The sequence below is a fragment of the Eriocheir sinensis genome, chromosome 2 (assembly GCF_024679095.1).
Source record: "Eriocheir sinensis breed Jianghai 21 chromosome 2, ASM2467909v1, whole genome shotgun sequence".
Lineage (NCBI taxonomy): Eukaryota > Metazoa > Arthropoda > Malacostraca > Decapoda > Varunidae > Eriocheir > Eriocheir sinensis.
In genome coordinates this window covers 27,143,207-27,158,538 of record NC_066510.1, presented here as the reverse complement: position 1 = coordinate 27,158,538, position 15,332 = coordinate 27,143,207, and positions in this window count along the sequence as shown.

Below are 15,332 nucleotides of genomic sequence, written 5' to 3'. Positions count from 1 at the left end.
CTGAACCACATAACCGCTTTCGAACTTGCTAACTGCCAAACTAATTAAAACAGATCCGTCTCTTGATTTTGGAGGTCTTTCGCTCTTCTACTGACTGATCTACAAACTACACCTACGAATAAGTCAAATCCTAGACCTACATTATCACATCCATCAAGTTAGGAAATATTTTGTGTAGGCAGTGAAATTTAGGCCCAACCGTCCGTCAGCTCTCAGCACCTTAAGCCGTATATATGGCTGGTGTTGTTCCCATAAATTTGGGTTAAGCCCGTGCCACCATCGATAACAGAAACTTGGCAACATCGCCTTCCACTTACCGAAGAGCCATTAGAACCTGCAATAAACTCGGCAACAACGCCAGAAAAGAAAGCAAAAAAAAGTTAAAGAAAAAACAAAGAGGGGAGACGTGAGGAAAGGAAGTTGGTGATACGGGAGGAAATGTGGGAGAGGAGAAAATAAAGGTATAGAGAAAGAGAGAAATTCAGGGTCTTAAATTGAAAAGAAGAGAAAGGGAAGGCGAGGGACACGAGGAGGAAAGCGTAACAAAATAGGGTCAAAGGAAATTTATTGAAGGGAATGAGTAGAAAGTAGTGAAGAAATGGTGGACACAAAGAGCTCGGAGAGAGAGAGAGAGAGAGAGAGAGAGAGAGAGAGAGAGAGAGAGAGAGAGAGAGAGAGAGAGAGAGAGAGAGAGAGAGAGAGAGAGAGAGAGAGAGAGAGAGAGAGAGAGAGAGAGAGAGAGAGAGAGAGACAGACAGACAGACAGACATAGCGGGGGTAGTGAATAAGGTAAATGTCAAGTACTTCTGCAATAACCTTCATTCCCTGTTCGTTCAACATTATAAGAATAGCTCAGGAAGGTCTCGTTGCTGCGTTAGGCTGTTTCTGTGTACAGCTCCGTGGACGATGAGGCGACACGGTAGAGGCTTTGGAGATGAGTACCGGATAACTACTGCATTTATAGACGAGGAGGCATCACAGGGCTTAGCAGGGATTCCAATGGGAGGAGATGAAAGTCCGAGTTTTGGGAAAGGGATAGGAATTGACGGAAATGAGAAGGGAGGTGATATTTTTAAGAGGAATAGGAGAAGAGCGGATTAGTAAAGGGATAAAATGGGAGGAAACTGAGAAAGGAGGCGATATTTTTAAGAAGAGGGATGGGAAAAGAGAGTATTAGTAAGGGGATAAAATAGAAGGAAACATAGAAGGGATGTGATATTTTAAGAGAAGAGGGATGGCAGTAGAGAGGATTAGTTAGGGAATAAGATGGGAGGAAACAGAGAAGGGAGGTGATATTTTAAGAGAAGAGGGATGGCAGTAGAGAAGATTAGTTAGGGAATAAGATGGGAGGAAACAGAGAAGGGATGTGATATTTTAAGAGAAGAGAGATGGCAGTGGAGAGGATTGGTTAGGGGACAAGACTGGAGGAAACTGAGAAGGAAAGTGCAATAGAAATGAAAATAGGGATAGCAGAAGAGATATTAAGTTAGTTACAAAACAAGCAAGTCTGTTCACATCCTAGAAAGATGAAGAATTACATCTCACATAAAATTAACAAGACTTTCCGCTTACTCTCCCCAAGTTCATCGTACCCGGTGTGAACATAATTGGATATTCGCAAACCCGAACGTGACGGTTTAAGATAAATATCGTTAAAACATCAGGGTAGAAAAAAATAGCTGATCAAACGCAAGTAATAGCTTAAAACTTGCTTAAAAGGTTATTGCAGTGATAATCAAGATGGGGACTACTCACTATAACCTTCAGCCGTACATGTAAGCTCTTAGCCTCCACATAACTAGTTTACTTACCCTTAAGTCGGTTCCCCTCGGCGCCAGTCAGTCATAATTAGATCACTCACTCACTAACTGTCGCCAAGATGCAAATCAATGTAAGGTCCTTGTGTCTCCTTACTCCAGGGACATACGTCGAGCAAGGCCGCGGAAAACTGACCTGCCCGACGGTTAAATCTATGAAGACATTACAAACACCTTGAACCGATCGATTAGCAGAAGTGTAGCAGGAGGGCGAGGGAGTGAGACTATGATATTTGTACGCTGAATTCCTCCTCTCTTCCCCCTCTTCAGAAGGTAAAGTTTGTCACCAACGGCGGTTCAGAGTTTCACGGGGAACAAGTTGGCTCAAGAAGGGACACCGTGCCACACAAAGAGGTCAAACACGAGACTTTGTTCACCTCGCTTAGATCACCCATGTGTGTGCAACGATGGTAGTCACTGTTGCAACTCTTCTACTGACAAAGGTAAAGTAGAAGGATAACTCTAAACCCAACCGTGAACTACTTGACCACAAACCATTTAGTGACACATACACACAAAACACATGCACTTCCACCCTCACGCAAACACTCACAGTTTTCCAATACAACCTTAGCTACACTCAAGGACACATGCATGGATACGAACAGAACCACAAACACAAAGTTCAATCCCTTGCAGTCAATCAACCCGACCACAAAGAATTCAATCACCTTACTTGGGCCACAGACGGCAACTCGATCACAAAGTCCCATCACAGCTCAATCAGAAAAGTCCACAGGCACGCCAGCACGTTATAAGCGTGCTAATGAAGGAGGGCATGGAGTAAACGGTGGAAGAAGAGTAGCAGGGGTGGGAAGAGAAGAGAGTAGGATTAGCAGGAGGAGCGGAATAAGCGAAAGTAAAAAAGAAAGGTAAAGAAGAGGAGCTTGAAAAAGATAACAGAAAACAAAACAGTAACAGGAAATGGAGGTTGAGTTAACAAGAGGAGACACACAGAATAAAGAAACAGCATGACGATGATGACGAGGCAGTAAAAAAAGGAACAGAAGAGAATTCGAGGAGGGAGAAGGATGAAGAAAAGTATAAAGAGGCAGCTAGATGGGAGAATAGAAAATATGAAAAGGATAAGTCGGAAGAAATTCAAACAGGACCAGGAAAATGAGAATAACAAGGACAAAAACAAACCAGAAACAGGGAAGAAAAGGAGTAATAAATAAGAAGAGGATAAAATGGATAACAAGAGGAGAGAGTTATAAACACTGAAAGAGGACAAAGAGAGGAGTTGAAAAGAAGTGAAAGGATGAAAAAGGATCCTCAAAACACAATGGAGAGAAAAATGAAGACAAAGAGGAATAGCGTCATTAGGCGAGGGACACACTACATAATGACTAATAATATAAAAATCACATGAGGGCTCGCGTCGTGAGGCTGTTGTTACTGAACGAATTAATTGCCTGCCGTCCAACTTTTGTCCATCCATAATTTTCTACTCGCCGTGAATAAAGTTTAATTCAAATATGTCAACAAAAGTATGACTGCTTCGGCGGAAAATACAGCAGACTCAGGAATGGGGATTTATCAGCTCCAGTGATTCTTCTTCTTCTTCTTCTTCGTCTTCTTCTTCGTCTTCGTCTTCGTCTTCGTCTTCGTTTTCGTTTTCGTCTTCGTCTTCGTTTTCGTCTTCTTCGTCTTCTTCTTCTTTATCTTCTTTTTCTTCTTCTTCCCTTTACTCATACGTATTCCTCTTCTATCATTCTATTTCAGTCACGATTATTTCCTATGCTATTGGATCCCTTGCCTCGGTCGTTTGGAATTTAGATCGAGGGAACCAGACAGGGGAGGCAGCAGCAAGTACATGATTGAGAACAGAAGGAAATATAACACGAACAAGACAAGAACAAGACAAGGAACAAGAACTAGAGCAAGAAGAGCAAGAAAATTAGTGACAAGAAAAGAAAGAAGTAACAGAAGGAGAAAACAGGAAGCAGAGGGCAAGTAGAGGAGGAAGATTACCAGTAGGAGTAAGGGCAAGAGGAAGATAAGAGAGCGGAGGAGGAGGAAGAGGAGGAGGAGTAAGAGGAGAAGGGAAAGGAAGATGAGAAGGATGAGGGTGAGGAGAAGAAGGAAGAGGAGAAGGGGAAGTAGGATGAGAAGGATGGAGAGGAGGAAACAGCTTTGACAGACGATCATCAAAGGTGCTGATCTCCCCCTCCCTCCCCTCTCTCTCTCACACACACACACACACACACACACACACACACACACACACACACACACACACACACACACACACAGGCACGCTAATCAACTGCAGTGCATTCATTTATATTTTCTTTTAAGCTTCCGGTCGCCTCGGCAAATAAAGAGAGGCACAGCGAAATTGTTTTGAAGTCACTTCTCGCGGAAAGGAAACAAAAATGGACGAAAACAAAAAAAAAGTTAACGAAAAAAAAAAACATACAAAAAAACCTTCTCTAGAAATAACAGGAACTAATATATTTTGCTTTTCGTTTAACATTTTTTGAAACCCCGCCACGCAAGCATTCTAAGCCAACTCTTTTTTATTTACATATTAATACACCGCGGGATAAGTCTTTGCCCGAAAAAAAAGTGTATTATGATGAAAGTTTATTTATTATGATGGAAAAAGACAACATTATTTAATTAAGTATGAACTGCGGCGACCAAAGTTTTGCCGCAAATGTGCAGAGCGAAAACGAGAGCGAGAGCGAGAGAGAGAGAGAGAGAGAGAGAGAGAGAGAGAGAGAGAGAGAGAGAGAGAGAGAGAGAGAGAGAGAGAGAGAGAGAGAGAAAAAATCCCTGACACACAAACAAACAAACAAACACAGAGAGGAAGAGACCGGAGGAAGTCGCATGGGTCAGCAGGCCAAAAAAAAAAAAAAAAAAAAGAACGCGAAAAAAAAAGAAAAAAAAAAAGAATCACAGCTGCTCCATCCTTTCCAAATTTTGCACTGATGAAGTGACTCCTTTCAAAAGTTCGTGGATCATTTTTTTCCTCCTCGCTTTTTATTCAGAAAATTTTAATTCTCTTCAACTTTTCATCCATTTTTTTCCTCCTAAACTGTGCGGAAGTGCGAGGCTGTCCATTTGTGTGTGGCCCGGTGGTGCGGCTGGGCGTTTGTTCCTTTGTCTGTGTGGATGTGTTTGTTTAGGTTTATCTATTCAAATGTATCACGCTCGCTTTTGTATGGGTGCGTAACTCTATGTATGTGTGTTTTGTTTTGTGGTTTTTCTACTTCCACGTACGCTTGTTTGTGATGTCTCCTTTGTGGGTTTATGCTGTCTCTCTTAGGGTTTGTGCTGTCTCTGTTAGGGTTTATGCTGTCTCCTTTTGTGTTTCTCCTGTCTCTTTGTGTTTCTCCTATATCTTTGTGTTTCTCCTGTCTCTCTTAGGGTTTATGCTGTCTCCTTTTGAGTTTCTCTCTCTCTCTCTCTCTCTCTCTCTCTCTCTCTCTCTCTCTCTCGTACACCTGTGTCTGCACAAAATATAACTTTTAAAAGCCATAATTTAATTTCTGACATATCGGCAATCAAATCAGCATAAATATTCCGTAATTTCCATTAATCAAAACACACACATTTACCTTCACATTCATTTTTTTTTTCTCTCGTAATCGTTTTCGGCTAACCTTGCCTTAACCTGTCCGGCTCAATCGATGTCTCCTGGCGGTGTGTTGCTGTACTAAACATTCAACCATAAAACCCGTCACTCCGCCTTCGCTGATTCTCCTCTGCCACTTCCAAGGTCATCGTTTGCTGCTGTTGACAAATTGCTTCATTCGTGTATTTTCTAGTCTGTTTATTTATTTGTGTATCATGTGCTCTTCTTCATACAAGTTTGTCATGGATGAAAAGCCAATAACAAGAGAGAGAAAGTAATTTTGTGTCACGAGAACAACAGTATAAGTAGAACTAGGCATGCATTATAAGTATATGTATAAGTGCATAAGTATAAGTGCATTATAAGTATAAGTAGAATTAGACATGCATTCTCTCTCTCTCTCTCTCTCTCTCTCTCTCTCTCTCTCTCTCTCTCTCTCTGTGTGTGTGTGTGTGTGTGTGTGTGTGTGTGTGTGTGTGTGTGTGTGTGTGTGTGTGTGTGTGTGTGTGTGTGTGTGTGTGTGTGTGTGTGTGTATGCACGCGCAAAAAATATAATTTCTTCATGGACGGGGAGAAAATGAGAAAGAGAAATGTTATATTGCATGCCTAGTTTACGTTATTGTTCACGACACGTATTGCAGCCCTCTCTTGCCTAGTCTTTTTGTATCCATGAAAATAATTAAAACATAGCAGAGGTACGCGAAATATAAAACAGAACACAGAATTTATGCGAGAAAAAAGAATGTGTCAGATAAATCAATCCCCGTGTTCGCCTCACCACATAACCCTCTAACGGCTCTCTTGTTGCAGCCCCGATAGTGTGTGGCTCGGCGACAGACGGTAGTGGTCGGCGAATGTCGGTTGAGGTCGGCGAAGGTCGGTGGATTTCGGAAGAGGTCGATGGCGAAGTTAAATGCTATAATAGACGGTATAGTAACGATAGCTCCATGCAGAACGCCGAAACAGGAGTGAATACGAATGTAGTTTTTATCCGAGTTTTGCTTTAAAGGTTTCTATTCTCACAGTACGTGGATGGACGATTCTAAGTTTGTCTTGTTATTTTCTTCCAGGCGTCTCTTTGTCTTCAACTTTCTTCATTATTTTTGTGTAGTGAAAAAAGTTTCGTGTATTTTTAAAGTAGGACAGTTTTGGTTCAGCGTATCACGTCTTAGGATTTTTTTTAACAATTCTAAGTTCACATTCGTTCCAGTAAGTCTGCAGTAGTTCTTCCTGCCTTTCTTATTTACTTCTTTTCACTTTTCACTAATCCTTTTCTTTTTCCCTTTCCCCTTGTCGCCTCTTTCTCAACCTTCACCTCCCGGATCCAACACAGAGTTCCTAATTATTTTTCCTTTCCGCCTCTCCTCCTTTCCCCACTCGTTCCTCTCACTAATTTCTCGCTCGTTCCTATCTCTCTCTCTCTTCCCATAACGACTCTTCTTTCATCTCCTTCAGAGCTCTTCTTTCTACGTCTCCGCCTCCCTTTCCTCCTCCTCCTCCTCCTCCTCCTCCATGAGTGTACCCCTTCACCATCCACTCATAATGGTCTCTCTCTCTCTCTCCCTTCTTGTTTTCTGCCTTACGGTCTTTATTTCCCAGTTTCCTCTTCTCCTTCACCTTCAACTCCTGCTTTCGTTCCTTATTTTTATGTCTCTTTAGCTTGGGTCACTCCTCCTCTAATCTCCTTCTCTTCATTCCCCTTGATCCTCTTTCCTCCCTCCTCTTGCTCCCTATGTTATTACTAATGCGTGTTATTATGGCTTCCTCTTCTCTCTTTTACTTTCTCATGTTCCTGGTAAATGTAATTGCTTGGTCTTTTTCCTAATTGTTTTCCTTCCTCTTCCTCATCATCATCGTTCCTCCTTCCTACTTTCATCCCCGTTATTTCGTTTGTTTGCTTGTTTTTTTTGCCCTTTTTCCTTTCATCACTGTTTGTCTCTCTTCTTACCTCGTCATCTTTAGTACGTGTGTGTATGTCGCTCTTTCTCTCCTTAGCATCATTTTCCTCTTTTCATCCCCTCTCTTTTTCCATCACCCTCTATTTATCCGCCCCTCCTCGTTTCTCATTTGTCCTGCGAGGCCGTGGGGGTCCAATTTGGGGTCCTGATGCCTTTATTCCGGTCAACGTGGACAAAAATTGAATTGTTCTCTGCGTGACGGTACTGAGAGAGAGAGAGAGAGAGAGAGAGAGAGAGAGAGAGAGAGAGAGAGAGAGAGAGAGAGAGAGAGAGAGAGAGAGAGAATGTTCGCCTGCCGCTTCCTGGTCTCCGCTTCCTCTTCCTTTCCCAACTACTTTCTTCCTGTCCCCCCTTCAGTGCCCCCAAATCGTTCTGCCTCTCCACCCCGTTTTACCTCCTTATCTTCTCGTACCCAATCATCATGTTCCTTCCTCTCATCCCTTCTCTTGTACCGCTGTAAGTCGTCTCAAGTACACCTTTTGAAAATACTCCTTATCCTCATCTCTTATTTTCGGTTGCGTCTATATCATTCATTTTGCTTCGCCCAGACACCGTTTTCCTTCATCACTTATATTTGTGGTTTGTCTTTTTTCTCTTGTTCTCTGTTCTTGTTGTAATGGAGATTTTTTGTTTTTGTTTTCTGTATGTTTCTCCTTTTTTGTGTGGTTTTTCCTTGATGTTTTTTTCTAAATCACTATCAATTTTTCTTCGTGTTCCCCTACATCTTTTTTTTTCTCACTTTTTTCGAATTGTTCTACGGTTCAGTGCCCTTGCTATTATTTTCCTCATCCACCTCCTCTTCCTTCTCCTCCTCCTCCTCCTCCTCCGCCTGTAAGAAAGCCAATACAATGCTTGGGTTCATATCGAGGAACTTCGAATACAAGACGCCGGGAGTTATGTTATCCTTGTATAATTCGCTGGTAAGGCCCCACCTGGAATACGCCGTGCAATTCTGGTCTCCTAATTACAGGAAAGACATTGAATTACTTGAGAGAGTACAGCGCCGCGCCACGAAGATGATACCATCACTGAGGACGAAACCCTATGAAGAACGACTCGAGCGACTCAACCTCTTCACGTTGGAAAAGAGACGACTGCGGGGAGACATGATACAAGTCTTTAAGTACCTGAACAAGCTCAGCAACGTTGATCACTCCAAACTCTTCACGCTACAAACTAACCTGAGAACAAGAAACAACGGAAAAACAATTCAAGCAAAGCGATGCAATACCGACATCGGCAGGAGTTACTTCTCGAATAGAGTTGTTCGCCACTGGAACAGCCTTCCTGCAGAAGTGGTTAGCGCAGAGACCATCAACTCCTTCAAGAAACGCATTGATCGCCACTTTGCTGCAACAGGAGTGAACTGAACGTTCCCAAGAGTAGGTACACAAGTGCTTTAATCCTTCCCTGCAAGCCACTTCTGTGGCAAACGGATTGATTAAATCACTGAACGCAGGCAGCCTAGTAATGAGCCAACAGGCTTTCTGCTGCCTGCTAGTCCATGTTTCCATGTTTCCATGTTTCCTCCTCTTCCTCCTCCTCTTGCACCCGGCCTCAATTTCCCTTCTATCATCCTTCCTTCAATGACTCCATCCGGCCCTTTCTCTTTCACCCTTGTCTCAATATTTCTTTTTTCCCTTTTTTTTATCTCCTCCACGATTCTCCGTTGTTTTTCATTTTGTTCAATCTCTTCTTGATCCCTTTTTTCATTCGACCTTTGTTTCTTTTCTCCCCTTTTTTTTCTTTTTTTCTTTTTATAATCTTACTCTTTTACTTTGTTTTCTCTCGCTTTCTTTCTTATCTCCCTTATTTTATCTTTTCTTGTTCTTTACACGCTGTTCTATTCTTATGGCTTTCATTTTTCTTCTTCTTCCTCTAGCTTTCTTTTTTCTCTCTTATTTAATCTTCCCTTACTCTTTACACGATTTTCCTCTTGTATTCTTGAGACTTTTCATTCCTTTTTCAACTCCTTTTCGTGTCCTTCCAATCCTAGTTTCTCAGTCTTCATCTTCCTTTACCGACTTGACGACTCTCGCTCTCACTTCTCTCTCTCTCCTCCCTTCCTCTCTCGCTCTTCCACGCCGCCTCTCATCCTTCTCCCTTCCTCCCGTCCTTCGCCTCAGCCTCCAGCCCCGCCAGTAGCTCAAGGACACATACCAGTGGACTAAGAGGGTTCTGGAGAGCGTCTCGTGTTGGAGAGGAAAGAGTAAGAGGTTATGGGGGAGCAGTGAGCAGGAGGACTGGGGCGTGACCGTGTGTGTCTGTCTGTCTTTCTGTCTGTGTACGCCTGTTTGTTTGTGCCTGTCTTTCTAACTGTTTATCTGTTCACCTCCCTGCATATCCGTCTCTGTCTACCTGTTTGTCTGTGTCTATCTGTTTGTTTGTCTGTCTGTCTCTATATCTACCTGTCTTTCTGTCTGTCTCTCTGTCTGCTTGTCTTTCCGTCTGTCTGTCTGTCTCTCTATCTGTCTATTTCTGTCTCCCTATCTATCCTTTCTCGGGGGTATTATATCCTCTTCCTTACTAAGAGACCAGTTATTTCCAACTTAAAAAGCTAACGACAACTCCTAAACTGCTTCTTCGCCTTCCTCGCTTACTTCCGCCATACCATTTCTAACCTAACAGAGAAAAAACCCTTAACCTGTAAAAGTTGTTCATAGACAGCTCATAAGGAACGTGGTCCAGCATACTGATATTGTTGGAGCCGATGTCAAGAGGATAACCTAGACTAGTGTTTCTAATGTGGACCTCTCTCTCTCTCTCTCTCTCTCTCTCTCTCTCTCTCTCTCTCTCTCTCTCTCTCTCTCTTAATTTCCCTTTATTGTCGCCATCAAGACCTATATATTCCGTAACAGAAGATTAATCAACCACAAATTACTCGCTATTGAAAAGACTGCTGACCCTTTCCTTCTTTCCCATCCCTGTCTTCCTCACCCTCTTTTTCTCCTTCCCTCTTCTCCTCCTTTCCCTTCCCTCCCTCGCGAGCCCCTAGCAGCATTCTGACTCCTTCGTTACTACATATTTCTTTCTCTCTCTTCTTTTCGTCTTGTATCTCTCTTGCTTTCTCTTTCCTTCCCTCACTTCCCCTTCACTCTCGTCATTTGCGCTTTCTTCACTTTCTCTTCGCTCCCTCTGATTCACCTCCCTTCCATTACATTCTTTTTCATTCCCTCAGTTTCTCTTCACGTCCCGCTTCTCCTCTCCCCTCAAGCCCTTCCCCGCTACAGCCCAGTAACGCACGCACATCTTCCCATCATTTATTTCCTCAGCAAAGGCGAAGGAGAAACACACGCACACTCCTCACACTGCATAAACCAAACGGACTCGAAACGTAAGCTAACATTATGCATTGAAATCTTGAGGGCCATTTCTCCAACCTTCAACACATCGTCGCTTTAGGAACAGAAATATACGAAGGTGACAGACGCCCTTCCCTAACAGGCACTTATTTTTTTCTTCTCCTCCTCTTATTACTACTACTCCATCTGCACCTCCTCCTCCTCCTCCTCCTCCAGCTCTTCTTTTTCAACCTGTACCTACTTCTCATTCTCGTCTTCCACTCCTTCCGTGAGACCTTTTTATTTCTTGCCCTCTCTTCTGGCTCCTCCACCTCCTCCCACTCCTCCTTCAACTCCTACGCCTCTTCCTTCTCTTTTTTTCTCATCCTGTATAGACTCCTCCTTCTCCTTGTCCTCTCCTTCCCTGCGTTCTTTTATTTCTATCCTCCCTTCTTTCTCCTCCTTCTGTACCCTACCTCCTCCTGCTCCTCCTCTGCGTCCTTCCCTTCTTTGCTTCCCTCCCATCCTTCTCCAGTCTGCCCTTCCCTTCCTTCCCTCCCTTCCCTCCTCCTTTGCTCCCTTCCCTTCTTTTGCTTCCCTCCCCTCCTTCTCATGTCTGCCCTTCCCTTCCTTGCCTCCCTCCCCTCCTCCTCCTCCTTCCGTGTGTCCTTCCCTTCCTTGCCTCCCTCCCCCCCTTCCTCCCTTCCTCGAGGTCGTGATATCCAGGCGAGCACTGAAGGAAATCTCTGAAATGCATGACGTTGCGTGGCCTGGCCGGTGGCACCTCAAAATTCATGGTGCCGCTGCGGGGGTCGCTCAAGCGGAACCTGGCACTGTCCCTCCTATTTTTCCTGCACCCCTGCCTGCCTGCGCCTGTCTGTCTCTCTACCCGTCTGTTCGTTCTACTCCTTGGTTGGTTGTAGGTGACGTCCGTTCTTGTTGCACAGATTTTTATTTATTCCCTTTTCCCATCTTCCTCCTCCCTCTTCTTGTTATATTCTTCTTCTTCTCTCCCTTCTCATTTTTCTGCTCCATCCTTCCTATGTCCTTTCTGCTCTTTTATTCCTTCCCTTCTTCTCTTTCTCCTCCATTCATGCCTCCGTCCGTCTGTCTTTATGTCCATCCGTCTGTTGAGCTGTCCATCTATCTGTCACTCATTTTAACACACACACACACACACACACACACACACACACACACACACACACACTCCCCCCGCCCAACCACCCAAACACACATACTCCTCCAACTCACACACACACATACCACTCCCCCTTCAAAAACACAAACCCAACACACACACACACACACACACATACCCTCCCGCCCCCCCCCCTCCCCCCCCCTCATACACACACATACACTCATGGCTTATCTCTTTCATGCACTAAATGAAAAGCAACTATTTTACTCCACTACAGGTGTGAGGATCCGCCACCTTTGACTCCTGCGTTGTATGAGTGCCGAGCGCGAGAGAGGCAGAGAGAGAGAGACAGAAAAAAAAAGTAACGTGTATATTTTTCATCGCGTCAAAGCGTCACACAGAGTTCCGACGCAGCGCTCTGTGACTTTATTCATTTGTTTGTCTGGTAATTGGTTCCTGCGTTTACCTTTTTTTTTTTGTTCTCCACTGGTTCGGGTTTTGTTGATGGATGTTCATTGGAGTTTCTTTCATGCACTGGTGAGTCTTTTTTTTTTTTTTTGCTTATGTATTGCTTTTTTTTTTATTTAACAGAGTTTCTTTCATAAATTACGTTTGTTAGCTCCGACTTATTTTTTTGTTTATTTGTTTGTTTAAAGGAATGTTATTTAGTGAACAGTTTCCCTTTTCGCTTAACGTTGTTCGCTGCGTGTTATTTTTTTTTCTTTTCTTTTTAATATTCAATAGTTTCTTTCAATACATTACGTACGTTGTTATTTGAGCGCGATTTTCCTCCTGTTGTCATTGTTTCTCTTCCTTTATTAAATCGCTCTCCTTTCAATTAGCATTACGTTGTTAGTTGGGCGTTCTTTTCCTTCTTTTTTTCTTCAGTCTCTTTCTTTATTGAGTCGCTTTTCTTTCATGCATTACGTTGTTAGTTGGGCGTTCTTTTCCTTCTTTTTTTCTTCAGTCTCTTTCTTTATTGAGTCGCTTTTCTTTCATGCATTACGTTGTTAGTTGGGCGTTCTTTTTCCTCATCTTTTTTCACTGTTTCTCTTTCTTTACGTTCCCTTTTTTTTATTGAGCCGCTTTCCTGTCATGCGTTTCGTTGTCGTCTGCGTGTTCTTTTCCTTGTTTTTGCTTGTTCTATCTTGTTATCCAGCTACTCGTTAGCCGCTCCTTTATCCCTTAAGTTGCACGCTCTTTTCTTTCTAACTTTTTTTTTTATCTACCTGCTCAGTCCCTCGCTCCTTCACTCCTTTCAACTTTCCCGTTCTCTGTCATTATTTTTTCGGCTTCATTTTTTCTTCTTTTCCCCCTCTTTTTTTTGTACCTCCAGGCTCATGTTTCCCTCTTTTCTCATCTTCTTCCATTACGTCTCTTTCTATCGTTGTGTCCGCCCTCTCTTCTTCCCTCCTCTCTTCGAACTTTAAATACCTTACACTGTTTTTTTTTTCTCTCTCTCTTTGTTCACAGTAACTTATAGTACATTTTCTTCCCACCAGGTAATTATGTTTTCTTCTCCATGGAACAACTTTGTACTAATGAAAGAAATGTTAAATGATGAGTAAATGTAATTTGGGGAAAACATCCCGTCTCTTGTTACTATATTTCTTCTTACGTTCAATTTCTTTATCCGTTTCTCTGCCTCGAGTCTCTTCATTTTTTCCAGGTGCGTCTGGCGACCATTACGTCTGTGCAGTGACCGTGTTGATGGACGTCTTGGCCATCGGAGTGAACGGGACGAATCCTCAGGAAATTGAATGTTACTCGAGATGGATGTTTTCTTTTCTTTTGAATTCAAGCGACTCTGGAGCTTTCAGGATGGATATTTGTATGACTGTCAATGAAAAAAAATGTTTGCACAATGCCAAAAAAAACCATGTACTTTAGTGTTGTTACAATTTGAGATGAACTTTCAGGAAGATTGTACAACTGAGAAATAAAAATATGAAGTCGTTCAGTAAGCTTGCGTAGGCCTGTCCAGTGAATAGACCACGAGTATCTACCCTACACTATGTTACCAAAAATTTAAACATAACATCTGCTTGGGTTGTTCTTGGTGGTGATGTGGTGGTGGTGGTGGTGGCTGAGGTGTCAATGAGAGAAAGTCACTCGCTCGCAAAATGACAAAGCTGGCCGGCGTGTCATCGGTGTACGAACCACCTGTATACCTGTACCGGACATATCTCAGCGAGCACAACAGGGGCTTCGCAGTGGCGGTGGTCAGGGGAAAGGGGGTCGCTCTGGTTTGCACCCTCACACAATATGACAAAACCTTCCCCCGCCGCGCGCCATCCGTGTCCCGACAACCCCCATTAGTCACGCCACGGTGCGGGCGGTGCGGTGGCGGATGGCGGGTCGGCGCCCCTGCCCTCATCCCTGCTCCCTGCTCGAGGTCACGGCAAGCCCGGCCTGACGGAAAGCCTGGTAATTTTCACGAGATTCATGTGATTTGAGGCGAAAATGTTACAGTGCTTGTTTGATCGGCTTTTGATATAATGGTGTAGGTTCGCTGCAGTCTGCTTGCTCTAAAAGATATCAAATTGATTTAAAACTGATTTAATAAGAGGCAACGTTAGCTACCCTGCATTAATTATCTCGGATTCAGAAAAGACAAGATAACAAGGTGTCCTATCTCATTATTCCAAGCATAGGAGGTCTGGCTGTAGGTGCGGCCCGCTTTGAGCCACACTTTTTTATGTAAACTCCGGCGGCAACGTGACACTAAGGCAAGGGCTCAACGACCGGCCATCACGTAAGAAATAACGACCTCCGCCACGTCATCAACTTGTCCCCTCGCGCGTAAAATACTGAATATGCTTAGAGATTAACGCGAATATATAAAACAGTAGTATTTCCAAAGCTGAATAAAAACGTAACTCTATGAAGACCAGGAAATAAAAACTTTCTTTGGGGTTAATTGAGAAAAACAGTCGTACTTTGAGAGGCTGAGTCTATAATCGTATACATTTATATTTTCTCGTCCACACCAGTCAATGACCCAACGTGCTGTCCAGGTAAGTTACTGAAGCTTTCTAGTGATCGTTGACCCGCGCCCCCGTCTGAGTGCCTGCTTTTTGCATATCGATGTGTGGTTTGAGGCTCCCTGTTTTTTTGTTGCCTCCCAGACACTCCCAATCTAGGGCTTATGTAAAATAGCGGCATGACGATATTGGTTTTCACAGACACGTTCACGCGGACTATGGACGCAAAACTCAACCAAGAACACCACAAAGAGCACAACAGACTTGACGATTATTACAGGTTGAGTATCCATATCCATAAAGCAAAGTTAATGGAAAACGCAACACTAATTCAGCGAAACGCAACACACAACAGTCTTTACGAATATCATTAGTTGAGTTAGTGACACAAAACTACAAACACTAATCTAACAAAGAACAACATAGAGAACACAACAGCCTTTACAAATAGTAGAAACTGAGTTAGTGGAGAACGCAACACAAGAAACGCTAATTGAACGAAGACCAAAATAGACAGCACAACAGCCTTTACGAATTATATCATCAATTGAGTTAGTGGAGTACG